Genomic DNA, 21,355 nt, shown 5'->3' with positions numbered 1-21,355 from the left:
CCGATCTATCCTCCAACCCATATGTTTGATTAGGTTGTTTCCCACAAATACAACCCATAGAGTCATTATATTAACTAAATTAAACTAAATTAGTTATTAAACTAATGCCTCTACCAGCAGCAGGTAAACCTTAATATATTGGGGTATGAAATAGTATATTAAGGTATAATTTTGCATTGATATGATATGATATTGAGATATGATTTTTATTTAAGCCACCAGGATTAATTTGTATTTACGTTACATGTTACACTATACAGGAATTTTAAAGCAAAAAATGTTACAAAAGCATTCCCATTTATTTATTACATAATATAAAAGCATAAAAAACCAATTACGACACCTGCGTTTTACAGTGATTTTCATATAAAGTGATCTTAAGGATTCAGTTTTCAAGGTTTGTTATGGGAGTTGTTTGTAATACCTTTTTTATATGACCAGTGGTTGGGTTTAAGGTATGGGTCATTCAGCGCCAGCCCGAGGCATTAGCAAACTAAGCGGCTGCTTGGGGTCCCCTGTCTTGCTTTTTGAAACGCAAGAGACGCGTTTCAAAAAGCAAGCGAACATACAGTCTTTCTGTTCTTGACAAGGCACATACAAACAAAATGATCTCCACAGAATTCTTTTTCTAATAAAAACATTTGTTTATTTATTAAGCGTATGTTTAGATTACAGTCAGAAACCAGTCTGTACTTGTTTGGTTTTAAAGAGACAGTAATCTCAATTAACCTACTTAAGTCTGTGTCATTTATGTTAATCAAAAACCACGACACATAGAGAAAATCACTTCTGTAGCTCTAAAAATATTATAATTATATTAAATTTATACATGAAGTGTTATGATTCATTCGATTCGATTTCTGTACCTTCTGCTAATTTCAGATCTTAAATGTCTTCATTTGTTATTAGATTTTTCCCACCACTTTATTTGCTAATTCGAAAAATGATCCGATCCGTGCCTCAAAAACCAAAATGTGATCCGAACCGTCAGTTTGATTGATTATAGATATCAGTTTAAGTTGGAGAAAACAGACGAATGTTTTGTGACAGTTTGTATTCAGAAGTTTAAGAGTAAAGTATTTTTTTTAAGTATCAATTTTTTATTTTTATAAATACATAACCTCACTGTGTTAATTTATAATGTAACGTTATAGCGTGACATTTGTGTCAAAAAATCTTGACTCCAAGTGTTGGGAGGGGGGCACCCAAATCAAATTCTGCTTAGGGCCCCCACTGGGCTGGTTAGAAGTAGGGATGCAACGATTATAGATTTTGATGGTACGGTTATAGTCTGATAAATAATCACGGTTGTACGGTTATTACGGTTATTATGGACTCATTTATTTTACAACATTAATGTAAAAAATCACATGGATAAATTTTTGAACTATTGCTAAATTCTTTTGTATTTTCAGTTTGTGTATTTTTTGTCCAATTCTTGGACAAATTATAATAATAATAACCTAGCAGGCTTTGACTTAAACAGTATAGGTGCCTTTTGAAACCTGTAGGCTATTCATTTTAATGATCTTTGGAATAAATGTAATTTTATATTTGGACTGAATAAATATTTTTATTTTGATTTGTTTGAAGTATTAGTAAAATGATAAGAGCCTCTCAAAACGAATAATAACACAGGGTCATCCTGGACTGGGTACCGCGAGTCATTTTGGACTGGCAGCATTAACGTGTTAACTCATGCTATTAATTCATAAATCATTAACGCGTTAAAATAATTCAACATTATTAAATGCAGTCAGACCACCAGGAGCCCCGCCCGGATTTGATCCCTGAGGAGGAGGTTTTTAATGCTGCACAGACTGATTGGAGTGTGGCTCTTTCACGCACCCGTGCAGGCACTCACGCACACACACACACACACACACACCGATGCATGAACAACCAAGAGACGTGTCACACGCACAAATTCTTTTGAACGCGGAGCTTTGTCATACAGTGCGCTAACGAGCATGTCGCACGCCGCACGCGCCTCTTGGTGGTTCGTGGATCTGGTTTGCGCGTGCGTGAAACAAAAACACGCGGTTTACGGTTAGTTAACCGTGACATTTTAAAGCGCGGTTAATAGTGAAACCGGTTAATCGCTGCATCCCTAGTTAGAAGTGTGACTAACCATGAATGAAATGTGGAAAAAGGAATGTGAGTCTGGACCTGAAATGCTCAAGACAGACAGACTGAATTCATGGGGCTGTTTCAGCATTTCAGTCTGGTCTAGTCTCCTCACATTTAGTCTGCTACTGTTTCCCGTCTTTTATGACCACCACTGAAATAAACTTTTTTTTGCTGCATGTGTGATTTTACACCATGTTGTTGGCCTTTCTTCAGTCATTTTAGCTTTCCTACAGATCCAGTCTCACAATTAGGTCTTCACATTACTTTGTCTGTTAACTATTAACCTGGAAGTCTCCTTATCCTCCAAACTAATTGTTTCACACATTAACATATCCAGGTTTGAAACCAAAACCTGGAAACTTTTTCACCCTAGATTGAAACCGATTTCAAGTAGAAACATGGAAAAAGAATCGATTAAAGGTCAATACCAGGTCAATACCCACTGATTCATTCTAGCAAATTCGCAGGCCATAAATTAAATTAAGCAATGCCATAACTGCAGACAAGCTTTACGTAGCATCCGGTGGAATTTTTTTTTTGCAGTAAAATGTGCTCATAATTTGGCTTTATTTTAAATCATTTGATAGTAGACTAAACGTCTCAGTTGAAAACCGCATTGACTGTGAATCTGAAACAGAGGTTAACACTTGCTGTACCACAGTCGACTAAAGAGAGAACCCAGCAAGCAAAAAAAAACTAGACTATAGACCCTATATAGTCCAGCTATGAGTAACCCACTTCTACATTTACATTAACATTAAGTCATTTAGCAAACGCTTTTGTCCAAAGCGACTTACAAATGAGGTAAACAATAAGAGCAATTATAGCAACACAAGAACAGCAATAAATAAATACACTAGAAATGTCTCATGTCTAACACAGTATACATAGCCAAGGGTTAGTTAGAAGGGTTTTTAGAATGTATGTAAGAATGTATAAATAAAGAGATAAAGAAAAAGGTAAAATAGAGAAAGATAGTAAGCCCTATATTAGGAAGTGAGGTGTTGGTGGAAGCGATGGGTTTCCTTACAAACAGACAGTGAGCGCTTTCAGTTAAAATAGATCTGATTAATATAATCTGACACAATAGGGGACAGAGTACAACTCACTGAGGGTGGAAACTATGGTAATGCAGGACTGTAAGTGGGCGGGGTTTTGTCTATGTGACCTCACATTGATAAGAGAATCAAAATGGCATGTCTAATGAGACTGCTTTGGTTTAATGGAGATTAAAAAAGAAGGAGCGGATGGATTTTTATTTCATTGTAGGATGGTTGTGTTCACACACTGCCAACACACATTATGTCCAAACACCTTGTTAAAGTGGATTTTGCATAATGGGTGCCCTTTTAATTGTTATTTACGGGCAACTGTTCATACAAAGTTAAACGAACATGAAACATGAACAAGTCTTTGTCTTTACATAATAAAACTTTAACAGCCTCATGCAAAGCATTCTGGAAACAAGAAATCTTCATCAACCTTTTTCAGTTTTTTTCCTTCAGATGTGGGTTCCCAGATAAAGGTTGATGAGGATTTCTGGTGCCCAGAATGCTTTGCATTTTACTGTTATTTAAGTTTTATTCTGTAAAGACTGTTTAATGTTCATTTAACTTTGAACAAACTGTTACCAGTAAATAACAAACATTTAAATCTACAGTAAGTTACTGGCAAACAGCTACATAACTGCAACGTTTAAAGTGTAGCCAACTTTAAGAATCAGCATTTTGCCAATACCAGAGTTGCTGATACTGAGTTTAATATCTTTTTCTATTTATCGGTTATCTTTTCTGTTCTTATAAAAACCTGTTCTTATAACTGTGTTAGGTTTGGTGGTCTTCATAGCTTTCTTTGGCATAAAAAAATGATTTTGACTCATGCAATGTATTGTTTCCTATTGGCTGCCGACTCATTCACCGGATGGACTTCTCATAAGTTTAGCCAACTGAATTCCTGTATAACATTTTTTGTTATCAGTAATAAACGTTTTAAATTAAAGGTGCTTTACGATGCACTAAAAGAAGCATTTTTGGCTAAATGGTTCCTTAAAGAACCTTTAGTGAAACAGCAAGGTTCTTTCAGAGGAACCTTCATTTATGGCATCACTGTGAAGAACCTTTAAGCACCTTTAAATTGAAGAGGATAGACGGTTTCAGCAGTAACAACATAAACAAACGGCTTTCGTGGAACAAACGTAACTTCCGGTAAACCCCTCAAAGAATCAATAACAACTTTGTCCTTTTAGAGTAGTGTATTTCTGATAAGAAGCTAAATAAACAACAATTAGAGATTAAGATTACCTTAGTTCAAATCATAACTAAAGCGTATCAAAAACTACACTGAGCTAACGTTACTGTGTAATAGATAAGGTATTCAAGGTTAACTACAGATCAGCTGCCATAAACCTCCCTTCACATAGCGGTGATCCATGATTGCCGTTCCCTCATCTTTAGGAAACCAAAACATTTGTTCTTTTCGACAGGATATTTGTTCCAGTGTAAGTTAGACCATTAAACTGGAAGTTAAGTCACGTAACTGCGACAATGCACGTGTGTCTAATGAAACCGCTTATAGTGTTAATTTAATGCCAATGTTAACACATTAAGGCAATTTTGGCACCAGTAGCTGTTTTCAGACAGGGCTCCTAAACACTCTATAACCACATATAAAACAGGGATAAAAGTATTTTATCATTCAAAAATTGACCCTAAATAACAGCACACCGCTTAAACAATGTAAAGCTTATCGCTTTGGTAACAGTTTATTTTATAAATAGATAAAAATTGTTGATTATGTTTCCTTCAAAAACCATTGAAAACTAGACCGACCCGAACAGCTAAAGATAAGATACAATGATGTGCTATGATGTAATGTCACAGATTAGATATGATGTCAAGACTTTTTATGTTTTATGTTTAGGGGATCACTTTCCACATTTAGTTGTGGTGATACAGCATCTGTGTACAACCTCAATGTACTCTCACATACACACACACACACACGCGCACACACACATAGACACACGTTGAGGTGAAGGGTGGAATGACAGGGGGGTGGGGGCAAGCTAGAGGAGAAAAGGGCAATACGAAAACTCCCAACAGTCATCAAAGAGGAAAAAAACTCCAGCAGTTGATTGCACTAATATCTAAAAACCTTCAGCCCACCCATTCATTTTCCAAGCCTAGCTGGCAATAAATAAAGAGACATGGGCTGGTTTCTTGACACTTGCACTTGTGCACTGAGGATAACCAGGTGAACATCTCAGAAGACATCATGCCTTCTCTACACTGGATTTGTGTGCTTACACTGGCAATGATCTGCTGTCTGACAGCCCAGCCTGTAAAACGGAATGTAGGGAGCGAAATAGAAATGATGCTTGAAGAATATTCAGTCAAATGTGTAAGTATTTAAAATCGCACAGCAATAATCACCATCACCTGTGTTCAGTAACTCAACAAATTAACTTACCAAACCTTTATTTTTTTTATAAGGACGCAGAAGCAAAGTTCTACACTCCTGAAAATTTTAAGGTGAGTAAACATATGAGATGTTCACTTCTCAGTTTTTGGGCACTTAGTTCACATGTTGAAGAGAGATAAGAGATCAGAGGAACAGGAAGGAGGTTTACTACACGAAAGCCAAACCTCAAGCCAGCAGAGATAGATCTCACAACACAGAGAGAGAGAGAGAGAGAGAGAGAGATTAAACAACACCTGTGGAGACATCTCAATATCTCAACAACCATCATTTGCAAGTTTTAATACTTTTCTCTTTTTGGCTCTTAGGACAACTGCTTGGTTTCTGCTCTAAACTGCTCTTTAGAAGAATTAGCTGTGATCAATAAAGAATGTGAGACTGTGTCTGGCGATTACAATAATCTACTCACTACACTGATAGACATTCGTGATGACAATGAAGATAAAGTAAGTGTTATTTCTTCTGCACTAACTAAACTAACCAAAGCAATACTACTAAGTGTGACCTGCAGTCTTTTTAATATGCTCTTTATTCTTCTTCTTACATAGACTTGCCCAGCTGAAGACTTCACCTGTGAGTTGGCTCCCGAAAAAAACGTTACGACATTTCTGAAGTACTTGAAATCACTCGTGCAACGAATCGAAGCTAAAGCAAAGTAGACCTGACTCTCCCAGTGACCAGTGACCAGATGACAATGTGATCACCTAAAGGTTTCTGTGCACTCGACCACTGCACTTCTGACATCTACAGAGCCTTCTAACCAGCTTGATGTACAAACTCTTCACTGAATATTATAGGATTGTATTGGTTTATGTTATACTATATTGCATTGCTAGGAATGCATAAAGTTTTTATCAAGTTTCAAATGCTAATGAATGTAACTTCTATGAAGATATGTTGCCAGTTCTCAAGTTACTTATTTTCTAAAGAAAAAGCACTAGAATGTTTAACATAAGCTTTGCTGCTTATTTATGTATTTATGAAGATATTTATTATATTATTATTTATAAGAACATGTACTTTTTAAGAAACAAATAAATGTGAACATATTTTTAAAACAGTGAGATTTTTTTGATGCTTTTTTATTTCTGTGTTGGTTTAAATACTCAAAGGGTTTTTTTTGGCAGTGGAGGTAAAGTTATTAATCTGTTACTCTTTTGCTGTGGCTCTGGATGTGAACCCACGTGCTGGCTTTGATTCTGACCCCATGACCTACATGCGTGCCGAGGGACGGCGGACATTACGATTTTAAAGTCTGACCTTTTCGGGTATCCAACGCAGGTGGACATCACGTTAGGAAATTCCCCGTTCACACGTTCTATGACAAACGATGGGAAAATAGATCCGCCCCTTTTTCACTCCCACTAATATTAGGTCACCGCACATCACTTTTGCCCACCTAAACCGCACTGGGACGCTCCTCTTAATGGTTTATATTCGATCTCTTCAGAGTGGCTAATTCTTTAACCTCACTTGCTAATTCAGTTCATGTGACGTTGATGTGGTCTCACACACTTTTCCCTTCAGGGATACATTATGAGATCATATCTCGCATTACTCACTCCACATGTGGGCGCATGTCCGGAAAAAAAATTACTCTCCAACAGCGCTGCTGTCCTTAAAGCTTTAGATGAGAAATAGTAAAGTCAGAGAGGATCTAACACCCACCTTCATTCACAGGATATGTTTAAAGACCCGGCGTAAAAATAACTGTGGAAGTGAAACCAAATAAAACAAATGGGCTCGCATGTGTTTGTAATTTTATGAGTCTATGCGGCTCAGCACTATTACCCAAAACTATCTGTGCCTTAACCGGACGATGTGATGAAGTTTCTCACTAAATGTTACGGTGGCTCTCTTCCACCTTTTAATTGATCACAGATCAGTAAAGTGATGCATCAGTGTAGTAAAAAAAACACTTTGTTTTTAAAACCACATCCTGTAATATCAAAGCAAAATGACATTGCAATCGTATTCTGCTGCTTTTTGACCTCAAAAAGCTTTCTGACCAAAAACTGAAAGTGTTATATTTCCTCATCGGCTTTACGTGCCATTTATATTTAAGCTCAAATACAAGACTGCGTCTCTAGAACAAGCGTGTCAGACTCATTTTAGCTTGAGGGCCGGATGGTAAATAACGTCACCATGTGAGGACCGGATCATTTTTAAAACCTAAGTGTGATAATGTTTTATAAAGTACAAATTATTTAGGAAGAAAAACATCTCTGTGAACACTAATTTTTTATAAATCCTTAGAAACATTTACATACTTTACAATAAAATACAAAAATTCACACTGGTCTTGGGTTGAAAGCCTTAATTTAACTTCCTCTTCATAGAACCTTAACAGAATTATACCATATGTTTTTAAATCGTGCTTCCTTACATTTTTTGACCACTGAATTAACATCACCAGTTTTGGGGTAGGTGCTGTGTGCTGACCAGCCACGACATTTAATAAAAACCCTTTTCAAAACTAGAACCCACTGCAGTTTGTCGCAAGTCACCATCGTGGCTTGTTAAGACAGAAACTGATTTTTGGATGCAGGAGCAGCGCCATCAATGTTTTGCCGCTCTCCTATTGAAAATGAACTAGACACTTGCGACTTCCGCGTCCCATCTGAAAGGGATTTTAAAACATGAATGTATTATTTCATCAACTGTATAAATCATCATGCGGGCAGGATTGGACACCGTTGTGGGCCTTGTTCGGCCTGCAGGCCGTATGTTTGACACCCCTGCTCTAGAAAGTCACAGGCAACAATGGCAACATGCAAGTTGCATACCCCTGCCTTTGACCTCGGACCCCAACTTTGCAACTATATGACAAATCCAAGGTTGTTTGAATAGTTACAGGACATTTAAGCACTATTCGGAAGGGATTAGGGGAAAGGAATTTTTATCAGAGCTTCTCAGTGATTTTAGTCCAGTCTGAATGCTCCATGTCAGTAAAGATTACGGCGACTTTTACCTTCTGTAAAAAGGTCCAGAGAAATTACCTCAGGTAATATTAATCCAGTGTGAGCAGACCAGCTGTAAATATACACGTAAATTGCGTCATTTCCTGTTAATTTGCAGGTTTCTTTTAAATATAAAAGCACTTAAAGAAGCATTTACTTGTTGTTTGCACATGTGATATCAGGAAGCAAGGTAATGTGCACGTGACGACGAGAGGTGACGCGCTGTGCAATTGAGTTACCCCTCCCACTTCTGAATCTTTTACTGAGATTTTTAATCCCGTCCGAATTGACCATTAATATTACAGACATCCTGTGGTAAAATTACATTACCCCTGTAAAACTAATCCCATCCGAATTGGGCTTATGGGGCCTATCATACTAGTTTTTGCTAGTTTGAGCCTGGCGCAGTTATCATTTTCACGTTCAGTGCCATGTTGTTTAAATAGCAAATGCATTTGCGTCCATTTTTGCGCCCATGAGGGTTCATGTCTACACAAAAAGGCTTGCTCAGCCGCATTGTTGGCGTGCTGTTATTTTAAAGCAACTAAAATAGACTACGCCTTTGACCAGGTCTAAAGTGTAAAGTCAATGCCGCAATATTGCTTGTGTTATTTAAAGAGTGCCTTAGCAATTTGCGCCTATAATGCGTGTTTGCTTATTACACACATGGATGCCCAAGCATCACACAGATGTTTTTAAATATGAAAAATTTAAGGATTACGTCAAAGATTATTTTTGAGTCTCTTGGACATAAATGAGGACCGATTACGAGACGTTAGAAGGTGTAAAGAATTGCTTTACCTGTAGCCTGGTAAGTAGCCTAATTGAATGTTTTGCTTTAACCTCCTAAGACCCGGGTTTTGGTTTGTCTTTTTTTATTTCTACCAGCTATTTTGGGGTTATAAGAACCAATATAAAAACCAAAATGTTTTCTAAGAACATGAAGCAGCGTATTCGTCCATGTTTGTCTACAACAGGTTTCAGTTACACAGAATTAAGTATTATGGTGCAAACATCAGAAATAATTCATGTCAGAAAACTATCTTAGGCTATCTTTGGACGCAAGACCAGGAAAACGGCCGTCTTTGAACCTCTCTCATTGTACGACATAGGACCACCGATGAAGAGCCACGATCACAGAAATCGCGACGATTGTTTCACGATGGCAATCTTTCGTCTGGGACAGTCAATAATCGTGCAGTGTATCCCGGGCTTTAGGAGGTTAAACAAATGGAAATATTGCATTTATTTTGAAATCGAATTTTTTTAAAGCAACACCAAAGAGTTTTTTTTTTACCTTAAAATAACGTTTCCAAAAAAGTTTCAGTGGTTCATCCACTCAAAACAGGGTGAATGGCACTTTCACATTCGCTTTGCAGCCCTCTATCGGCCAAAACCGCACTAAAGAAGTTTACAACAGTCGGGTAGTGGTCCTGTAGTTCGAGTGAAAACTACAAAAAAACTTGCTTTACGGCAGACCTACAATCCAATCAGAGCTAGCTATGCTGCAGTATTTACGACAGTGGTAATGAACAACTACGCTTCTAACCTGTAGGGGGAGCAAAGAGCAATAAGTCTTTAGTGTTGCTTTAATGCTACCACACGGAATTTTTGTATATGATTACTTTGTACCATATGGTGAGATCAGAGCCTTTTTAAGTAATGCATTTCAAAACATTCACGGCGCTGTCCGAGTGCTGAAACGTTTCGGCAAATAAAGTATTTTTAAAGTACAAAGCTTTTCTTGCATATTTATTAATTATTCTTTGAGATTACGCTGATCATGGAGGCTATCTATACATTTACAGGAATTAAAAGCCTGCTATTTTATGACTTTTAAAGATAATCAAAGGTTTTAAAAAAAAATATAATACAAATAAAAGCAGCAATTTTTTTAACATCAATCTTAAACTGGCATTTTACTTCATCCACTTAGTATTTTTAGTTTCAAATTACGCCATCTAAATAAATAAAATAGGGAATCTGCATGGCGCCAGTGCAACTGGCTTTTAAAGGTGATCGAAGATGAGACTCTCATTGGTTTATTGCACGTTACGTCCAAAACACACCCACTACTCATTACGAGAATAGGAACAACCCTTGTAGACTGTGCGCTAGGCGCACAAACAATTTTTTCTGTTGTTAAATTAGCAAAAGAGGATACGGACACTCCCATTTAGACCATGCGATTCGATCGTTAAAATAGGGCCCAATGTTGACTTAATTTAGGCTACACCTCAATTTACATGAAGGTTACTTTGAAGCATTGCATGAATTGCTATGAATCCATTACGATACATGACACCATAATCCAATGACAGCATAAAACATTTGGCAGCACAACTGTTTGTAACATGCGTAAACACATTCATCAAACCTGCATGTCTAAAGAAAATGCACACACAAAGTCATGGAGCGCTGATGATTTTAAGCGATACATACGGGGTAAGAAGTCTTGACAGTTATCTGCAGTCTCCCAAATCTCCGCAGCGGGATGCTCGCTTGACAATTTTCACAACATAATAACCCGATTCAGTAAAAGGATGATCCACTCACATTGGATGCAGTTGAACCTTTAACAGGAAGCCCCTGAGGTTTCCTGTGTTGTGGTGTGAGCAGAGCACAGAAACGTGATGTTTACCTCTCTAAACAAACACATATACAAAATATTATAGCAGCCCTTCACTAACACATATCATTTGCATTAGGACTGTAGGGCAGATACACGCTTGGAAGTCTCTTAAAGCATTAGTTCATCCAAGAATTAACTTTTTGTCATTAATTCCTCGTCCTCATTGCGTTTCACACCTGTAACACCTTTGTTCATCTTCAGAACACAAATAAATACATGAGAGCTTCATCAAAATCATCTTTATTTGATTTGTGAAGATGAGCGAATGTCTTACATGTGTGGAGGGTGAGGAATTAAAGACTATTTTCATTCCGGAGTGAACTAACACTTTAAGGGACACAGGTTTTTTAATAATATTTACATTTTTTCTAAAGTTTTCTACTTGAGTTTTTTTTTAACCAAAATGTATTGTTTTCTTTTCTATCATCTCTGAGCATTATAAAGCGATCTGTTAGCTGCTGGTCCAAACTTCAGTCAACTGCAGCAGCATCAAGTTTGGAAATGTTTTTACTCGGTTTTGTATTTTTTCATTTGTACTTGTGGGAAGAAAAGATCTCTTGTATATCTCGGTTGTCTAAGTGCCATAGTGCCACAACCAAATAAAATAAACAGTCGAGTAATTCACAACACAGAACAATTAAAACAAATAAATAAATAACTTGAAATGGTCACTGATCGGCGGTTTCTCCACCCACTGGCCGCCTGTAGCCCTTCCTGGCCAATATTTTTTCTGCTTCCTGGTAAGGCTCTGCCGTTATCTTCATGTGCCATAAAAACAAAGATCATATTAAATAGTGCAAAAATGATAATGAACAGATTCAGATCAACTTGTATGCACGTTCATTTATGTCACTTCCAGATCAGTCATAGCTGTAATTGTTTTTCTCAATTGGAAACTGAGATTACTGCTTTTCTATTGTGGCCTGTGAGAAATTGCCATCACACCATTAAGGCATTGCTATGGAGTTGGTGACTGGCTCGGAGTAGGGTTATACCAGCCATTCGTAAGTTCTTCAGTGAAATGTAAAGTAGTAACAACTAGCAAGAATAACTAACTACTTTCTTCAGTTGCACATTTGTTCATAAGACAGAAAGTTGCTAGCAGGTCACAAGTGCTTTATAAAGTAATGCATAGTCACATAATATGACGTTTATCTTCAATTAACCAACAAAAGCCTTGAAATGTGAGTAGTTTAAACTTTTTTCATCTTCTACTAATGATTAACAGTTACAAAACACAACAGTTTTATGAAAATAATACATAGAAAATATATTTTAAATGAATAAAGATCAATCAATAAATCCTGATACAGAAAACATAATAAGTTGCTAACAAAGTAATTTATTCACTTTATGATCTCTTTCTTAAAACGTTAGCATGTGTTAATGTCAGCGTTTGTGTGTGTGTGTGTGTCAATTGTTTTACTTCCAACTACTCGTGTTTAGAGACTTACGGAAATATTTATTTTCAGGACTTTAAGAAGGGTGACACTGGAAATCTTTTGGTAGTTGTGAGTTTTGGGGAAGAAAGAAAGAATAAAAATCTCTTTTACCATCTTTACTGTACTCTTAGTTAGCACATATTACATGTAAAAAAATTCCGTAGAAATTACAATGTTATTGCAGCTGGGTTGCCGGTAATTTAATGTAGATTTAAATTTATGTTATTTACTGGCAAGAGTTTGTTCAAAGTTAAATAAATTTTAAATATTAAAAAGTCTTAATCTTTACAGAATAAAACTATACAATAACAGCCTCATGCAAAGCATTCTGGGAACCAGAAATCATCATCAACCTTTTTCTGTTTTTTGCTTCAGATTTTGTTTCCCAAAATGTTTTGTTTGATGCTGTGTTTTTAGTTTTACTCTGTAAAGACAAAGACTTGTAAATGTTAAATGTTAATTTAACTTTGAACAAAATGTTGCCAGTAAATAACATGAATTTAAATCTACGGTAAATTACCGGCAACTCAGCTGCAATTTCTACGGATTTTTTTTACAGTGCATCCAATCATTTTTATTCTTATTATTTCAACTCTAATAGCTTTAAATTCAATTTCTTTGTTTTAAATAGTTTTAAATTGTTTCATTGAGCACTGCTGGACCTCAGCATGAGGACATAAATAATGTGACGCTCTTTATAAACGGATCTGAGTCTCTGTCAATCATAAAAGATGTAAAAGGAGCTAAAGCAAGTTCATAATTGTGGCTCATGTGGTGTTATTTGTGTATGCTGATATGAAAAAATCTCAGACTTTAACTTCGTAAAAAGCATCTCACTTTAAGCGATATGATAAGCTCAGCCTGCAGCATCTTATCTGTGTCGAGAGGAGCTGCGCTTCATGTCATATAAAGCTTATAATGCTTTGTACTCTCATTGTGGAGTAATTCTTAATGCAAATTTTATGTTTTTATATTACTGATTTATTATTTTCTTATTTGAACTGTCTTTAATGTACCGTGACCACACAAATTCTCACAATCATTGTCTGGTGGTACTCATATAAACACCAGCAGCGTACATTTAACAGTCAGGGTTAAATAATAGGACTGCATTACCTTTGCCTCTCTGTATGTGACGGTGTTGAGTAGCTCCTCTCTCTGGGCTTCTTTAGATACTGATTTGGACTTCTGGACTGCTCTTATATGGAGAGCTGGAACAAAAACACAGAAAAGACTTCAGATACAACAAACACTCCAATAACCGTTTACGCTTTCAAAATAAAAACAAAATGCCAGAAATGATGTAGATGCAAAACAATATTATTTGTTAAGTTGCACAACCAAGTAAATGATAAAACGGGATTTATTGTTAGATAAACTAATCATTTAAAGACAACCTCATGGGCATTCATAGGTGGATGGAGAGATGCATAGACGAAAAGACGCAAGAAAATACATATAGACGCATGCACGAAGGAATGCATGGATGCTCTACATTTCCAGCACTTACTTTTCTGTGGACTTGCCTGCCACAGCATCCAGCACCTCAATTGAATGATCTCCATGACTCCAGTTAATACTGAGGGATTTCTGAGTGAGTTGTGTTACAGCGGGAATGGCCGAGGTCACCAGGCTGATGTGCGGCCAGTGGGCGCAGTAATACATGGGAAGTGCTAAGGTGATGCCGTCTACACGCTAATTCATTGCCATCTCCATGCCATGCATATCACTGCCACTCTCATCCCCTCAACACATTATCAACCAAACATTCCACAGTTTTCCAAGTGCATCTCATATCAAAAATCAGAACGCTAAAAACGTGCTATTATAACAAATAGACTTATGAAGACAATAGGCTTTAGGCCCAGCTGCACTACTTCCTGAACTTCAGCCAGCTCCTTGTTTCCTGTCTGCCATTATTGGACAAACTGATTAATCCAGGTGTGCCTCAGTAGTCACAACAACAATAATCAGACACACCTGGTTTAATCAGTTTGTCCAATAATGTCAGACAGGAAACAAGGAGGTGGCTGAAGTTCAGAAAGTAGTGCAGCTGGGCATAAAGCCTATCGTCTCCACCTCAGATTAGCAGGTTACAGGCAGGTGTGGAGTAAACATGGAGAAAAAGAGCAGGAACCATGTCCAACCATTATAGGATATATTTAAGCTTACCGATGGAGATGAAATGCAAACGCTGATCGCCATGATGGTGGTTTCTTGAATAAAAACTCAATTGTGTTGTCAATTATTCTCTCTCTATTTCTGCACTAAATGGCAGTGCCATGGTTGGGTAGTGCAGATTAAGGGGTGGTATTATTATAAGATCCGCTTTAGAAATCAGAAGGGGAGTCAAAGACCTATTTTTTTCACATGCTTGCAGAGTATGGTTTACCAAAACTAAGTTACTAGGTTGTTCTTTTTCACATTTTCTATAGGTTGATAGAAGCACTGTGTACCCAAGTATAGCATTTAAACGTAGAAAAAAGTCAGATTTTCATGATATGTCTCCTTTAGGAATGACAGATTGAGGAACAAAATCACTCCACTTGTAACACGCAGACTTCACAAATCAGCTTGGACATTCCAGTATTGGCGGATAATCTACGTATAGTGGTTAATAGAAACAGACGCTAATCTGACATCTTTCTCTATACAGTGTATCTATGTGGTGATCATTGACTTGTAAGATTAAAGGATTAGTCAATTTTCTTTGAAAAAAAATCACAATAATTTACTTATCACCATGTCATCCAAAATGTTGATGTCTTTCTTTGTTCAGTCGAGAAGAAATTATGAGGAAAACATTCCAGCATTTTTCTCATATTAATGGACTTTAATGGACCCCAATACTTAACAGTTTTATTGCAGTTTCAAAGTAGACACTAAACGATCCCAAATGAGGCATAAGGGTCTTATCTAGCAAAACAATTGTCATTTTTGGCAAGAAAAATAAAAAATATGCACTTTTAAACCACAATTCTTCTCGACTGAACAAAGAAAGACATCAACAGTTTGGATGACATGGTGGTGAGTAAATTATATGTTTTTTTTTTAGAAAATGGACTAATGCTTTAACTAAACTAACTGCTAAGTCATTACCGAAGCATTCAGGCTGATACAACCGGTCTGATTTCAATTTTATTTATGTAGCACTTTTTACAATTGTTAATTGTTTTACAGCAGCTATTTTTCCACAAGCCATCAGGCTTCTCAACACCAAGAACTGAAATACTTCCCATCTATGTCACTTTACTTTATTTTACAATGCTACTATTTATTAAAGGTCACATTCTTCCCTAGTTAGTGTGTAATGTTGCTATAATATCATAAATAATACCTGTAAAATGATACAGCTCAAAGTTCAATGCCAGGTGATATATTTTCTTTAACAGAATTCCCCTTTCAAAGCCTACAGCGAACAGCTGGTTTAGACTACAGCCCACTACTTCCTGCTTTAATGACGTCACTAGAACAGTTTTTTGACTAAAAATAAACTAAAAATACCGTGTTTTTACACGTGAAACATTAGCACATGTTATATCGTGCACTGTAAACACAATCAAAGCTTCAAAAAAACAGAAAGACCTTGCTACCATTATTCGGAATGTCACATGACGCTCTATGGTCAGTGCTGTATTGTATGTACTTGTCCTGTGAAATATAAACTCTTGTCTCGTTGCACTTTTTGTTGTAGGCTACGTATAGCTCTGTGTTGTCTATGTGACTCTGTTGTTCTGTGTAGCACGATAGTCCTAGAGAGAAGTTCGTCGACTGTGGATTGCATCAGCTACAGTATATATGGTTGAAATGACCATATAAAGCTTATTGAACGGGAAATAGTTACATGCTAACTAGTGAGATGACTGGCAAATTCCTGCAAGCATATATAAAAATAGCCTTGCCTCACATTAGAAACAAGCAGCTAAGAGGATCACAATGTATAGTAGCCTATCCCATATAACTTGTTTAGCGAAGGGTAAACATGATATCATTACTGTGAAATAAATGTACTCATATAGTGAAACAGATTATTGGTCACACCACCCACCCCTACTTGTGGCTTTATCTCTCCCAATCTTTTATTAAAAGGTGTTAACTTTCTGGAAAGAGATGTCTTATAGTAAATGCCTTACTGCTTTCAGGTACTTTTCAAGAGTCTATGAAACCTACAGTTGTTAAACCTCTCCTAAAAAGAGACTTAAACTTAAACCCATTTCAAATCTTCATTTTATAGGCAAGATCATTGAGATGGTTGTTCTCAATCTGTTAAACAAATTCTTACATCACAGCAGAGAGACAGTGCTCATAATAAATCGCTTAAATCCGATTTAAGGCAAAATATCAGTGCTGGTATTACCAGATCTCAGTTCTGCCTTTGAATGGCTTTATGGGGAGGGGGTCAATATGCAAACAAAAGCAATTACAAATCTGAATGGACATTCATTAAATGTGGGGTCCCACAGGGCTCAGTTCTTGGACCGCTTCTGTTTCATTTGTCTATGCTATTACAGCTGTGCACCCTCTGGTCATTTTCTTCGTCAATTTCTTGAGGTGCATCATGGGATGTTTATAAACCGCAGCTATGAAGTTGTCTTGTGTTGGACATCTGTGTGCTGCTTTTCCTTCACTATCCAGTCTATCCTTTGGGTACTTTTTAAGTACTTTTATGCCGACAATGACTTTACGTCTATAAAGATTTTAGGATCATAAGAAATCATACATTCAGTCAATTGCATCTAAACATTTATTAGTCTTTCTGGAAGTGCCAGAAATGTTTGATTTTGGACATCAATGAGCAGATCAACAGCAGTTTCTTTACATTAGTAGTGATCTTCGAGCACTCATTCAGGATTCATCCTGTGGGTGCTGGACTTGTGTTTGTATTCAAACTGCTCGTCTCAAGAGCAATAACCTCACATTTTGTGGCTTCAGAAACAAAACACATTGAATAAACAGGACGAATGAACTTACTGACAAGAACAAAATAAGGCAATAAATAAAGTGTTGCTCACCCCTGTAAAACTCAGTGAGTTGTTTAAATCTCTGCAAATTTACAAAATGTAGATATTTCATGCTTGTATCATTAAAGTCATCTTAAAATCCAGGTACGTGTGTTTTCTTAAGAACATGAAAGGAATCTCCCTTCCAAATCCATTTAAAATGGCGGTTGCAATATATGATGTCACTATTTTCTCGGCAACAATAGCATTTAAGCAAATTCAATTGTCATGGCTCCCAACTTCCTCCCTGTTAACGTAAGTATGTCCAAAAATAATAACAAAAAGCATGTGAACAAGGTTTAGACCTCTTAGTAGCATCCTGTAGATGTTATCTATACCAATAACGGTCTGCCAACAACACGAACATTCACCATTTTTCTTGTTATTTTTTTTTTGGTCTAATCTAGATTTAAAATGAAAAATGGCAAAAAATCCCAAAGGGAGTAATACAATGGCTTCCTCTTCCATAACACTTCATGCACCATTGTTATCCAACAGAACACCGACTATACTTGGCATGTTGGGTGAAAATTCCATCCGTCATCATTGTTTATCGGGTCCATGATATTACAACAATGAGAACCAGGAGACGGTTGTTTGATCTTCTGCATAAAATAATAAAGAGTTCCAATCAGCTGTGTGTACTTGTGATTCAAAGGCGAAAATTCTGTAATCTTTAGCATGAAAAACGCTATTCCAAAGTCGTAAGTTACAGTTGCAAGCGCTTGTATGAACAGGGGTAACAGAAAACAGCAGTAATGTGAATAAGGTAAGATCAGTCCTCACATGGAGTATAATACTTGTGCTACTCTGATTGATCATATGCTTTCATTTATTGCTGTCTGTCACAGCAACATATGCAGGGTTCCCAAACCTTTTGACCAATAAATGATGGCTTTGTCAACAAATCAACTTTTTAAAATTATAATGTACTAAACAGATAATGTACCTATCCCTTATCCATAAGATATAAGTGATTTAGTGTATTGAAAGGGAAAACTGTGTCTACATCATTAACAAAATGTTTTAATACATAATAGGTTGCCGCTTTTTATGCACTTCATTCATTAAAATAATGTCACAATGCAAAAAGCTTTCCTAAAAAGAAAATTCACTTAAAAATGAAATATAATTTGATTATAATGCAGACGATGCAGATTCTGTAAGGATTATAAACATCTTTTATGTCACACGACATCTTAATAGAAATTCCACAATTCCAGGCTGTGGTCTGACTTCCTGTGAGGTTGACTTACGGGACTGACATATGCGGCCACTGTTCCTCCACAGGCAGAGAATTCTGGGTAACCGTCCATTAGCTTGGTAAAGATCTACCTCAACGCAATGGGTACCTGATCCTTCAGAGGGTTCTTCCTCTCTGTGTTTTGTCAACCACAATGAAATTATTAGTCAACTTAAGCTAAAGTTCACCCAAAAATGAAAATTCGGCACACCCGTTTTACTCACCCACATGTCGTTGAAACCTATGAGACGTTTTTAAATTCATCTTCACGGAAGTTGAAAATATTCAACTCAAGTGAAAAATGTGCATCACACGAAGTTAAATCCCGCGAATAATGTAGAGAGGGGAACACGATGCTCGCATTTAGGCAGAGTTTAGGGGGGCAGTGCCCCCCAGACCAGAGCAAATTATAATTTTGTCTGAGCTTTTAATTGAAATTATGAAATTATTAAACAATGAAATTATTTGTCACGGTTAAATCCGTGTCATGTTTTGTGTCTGTCCCGATTACCATCACCTGGACTATTCATTGATTAATTACCTGCCTCATCACACCTGTGCATTGTTAGTCTATCTGTATTTATACCCCTGTTTGTGCTATACTCATTTGCCGGATCATTGTCGCCATCCTGTCTGTTCCTGTTCATTTATTCTGCCCGTTGTTTGATTCCCGTGTTTGTTTTCGGTGTTATTTATATTAAATGTTATCCTTTTATGTGAACCCTGCATATGTGTCCTGATTCCTGTTTCCTGGGGTGACAGAATGATCCGGCCTTTCAAGGACGCAGCGGGTTCAAAGAGGAGGTCTCTTGCAGGGTTCCCGCGGGGTCTTAAAAAGTCTTAAAAAGTCTAAAATTCAGAAAGTTAAATTTAAGGCCATAAAAAGTCTTAAAAACGGCCAGATTTTCATCCAAGGTCTTAAATTTAATTAACCCAAGTCTTAAATTTCTTACCTCCGTTTATTCCCGATAAAGCGTTGTCTGCAAAAAAAAATAGTAATTTAAAATGCTTAGAACTATCAGTGACAGAGGAAGAACGTGTTTGATTGGCGGGCCTCTAAAAAGAAAAGTTCTGCACTTCGCGCACCACTGAATCGCACTTAAATCCAGTTTTTAATCATTATTTTTAAAGGGGATACACATGTAGGCTATTATAATCCACGCAATTCATTCCATAAGCTATATTTCAGGTGTTGTGATCTGACTGTATACTGTAGGTTTGGCGAGAAACAAACCTTAAATGCAGTTTTGTATATGCAAAAATCTTTTCTGTGTTAATTTAACCAACTAGCCCGTGGCTTACCTGAGCATTTGCCAGGTTCTGAAACCGAGGACCCAGAAGCGAAAAAATCAACACTGCTTTATTGAAAATCAACTTAAACATTCAGGCCGTCGAGTCCCGAGCCACCAACAACGAGTCAACTTTAGTGTTACACAGTTTTCACTTAGGAAGCTTTTGTTTACCTCACTGCTCCATGCGCGTTTACTCCCTTGACTTTAATCTGCTAATCTTGATGACATATGCAGCCTACAAATGCGACCTCTGGAGGCTACAGCCTTCAGATTTAGATACAACCTTGTTAGCAACACACAACAAACCACGAACAGCCTTTTAATGGTAAATTTCCTTTTTATTTAATTATTGTGTAATTAGAGAGGCGAATAAATGCGATGGCGCTACAGTGCATATTTATGCATATAACGTATGGGTGGAGAAAGTGTAAAACATGTTAACAAGGCACATATCAGCAGCTGACCATACTGATCTTCCCATATTAGTGGATTTTATTTGTCAAAAAAATAAAAATAATGATATAATAAAAATAAATAATATAATGTTTTAAGAATTTCTGAGATCATTGTGTCGCGTTGGTCTTAAATTTCACTCATAATGGTCTTAAAAAGGTCTTAAAAAGTCTTAAATTTGACTTGGTGAAACCTGCAGCAACCCTGTCTTGGAGCTTACTGTGAGGGAACGCTCAGAACTCCAGGCCGGGCTCGAGTTAGCCGTCGCCATGCCCGATTCATTCCCCGGGGTGGTAGCTGCGACACTTGAGCCGGGTTTAAGTGAGGGTCCAATCGGTTCTTGTGATTCTCCTGTTGGTCGAGTCGTCTGGGTCAGTTCCTGGGAGGTCCACCGCCATGAACGATTTGGGGCTCAGCACGGACACCATGCTCGATTTTTCCCCGGGATGGTCGCTACCGCGGAGGAGCCCGCTTTCCCGATATGGAGGGAGTTGACTCCCAGGACTATCGGATCACCGTCGGTTCCCAGGAGGATTGAATCGCCACTCCAGTTCTCCCGGCTTTGCCCCGGCTTCCTGCCCTGCTGGTTTCACCCCGGCTTTTTACACTGCCGGCTTCGCCCCGGCTTCCGCCGGCTCTGCTGTGGTCTCCGAGCCCTCCGTCCCTCCCCTGGATCCACCCTTCCAGACTTTTTGTTTGTGTTTTGTCTTGAGTGTCTGGTAGCCA

At 37.3% G+C, this 21,355-nt stretch overlaps 1 protein-coding gene and 1 long non-coding RNA gene across 2 annotated transcripts in view; one reads left to right on the top strand and one right to left on the bottom strand.

Moving 5' to 3' along the window:
- bbs12 (Bardet-Biedl syndrome 12) overlaps positions 1 to 11,409 on the bottom strand; it is a 65,603-nt gene extending 54,194 nt beyond the window's left edge. Inside the window, exon 1 of the mRNA XM_065274837.2 lies at positions 11,010 to 11,409. The gene's annotated coding sequence lies outside the window, so the exon portion shown is untranslated. The remainder of the gene's footprint in view (positions 1 to 11,009) is intronic.
- Positions 5,622 to 7,121, top strand: LOC135752355 (uncharacterized). Its single transcript, XR_010533140.2, has 3 exons — positions 5,622 to 5,660; positions 5,916 to 6,053; positions 6,156 to 7,121. It is a non-coding gene; the product is annotated as an uncharacterized lncRNA (long non-coding RNA).
- Positions 11,410 to 21,355: the final 9,946 nt, after the last annotated feature.

Source organism: Paramisgurnus dabryanus, chromosome 16 (genome assembly GCF_030506205.2).
Source record: "Paramisgurnus dabryanus chromosome 16, PD_genome_1.1, whole genome shotgun sequence".
Taxonomy (NCBI): domain Eukaryota; kingdom Metazoa; phylum Chordata; class Actinopteri; order Cypriniformes; family Cobitidae; genus Paramisgurnus; species Paramisgurnus dabryanus.
Note: the sequence above shows the minus strand (reverse complement) of the source record. Positions and strands in the feature narration are given on the sequence as shown.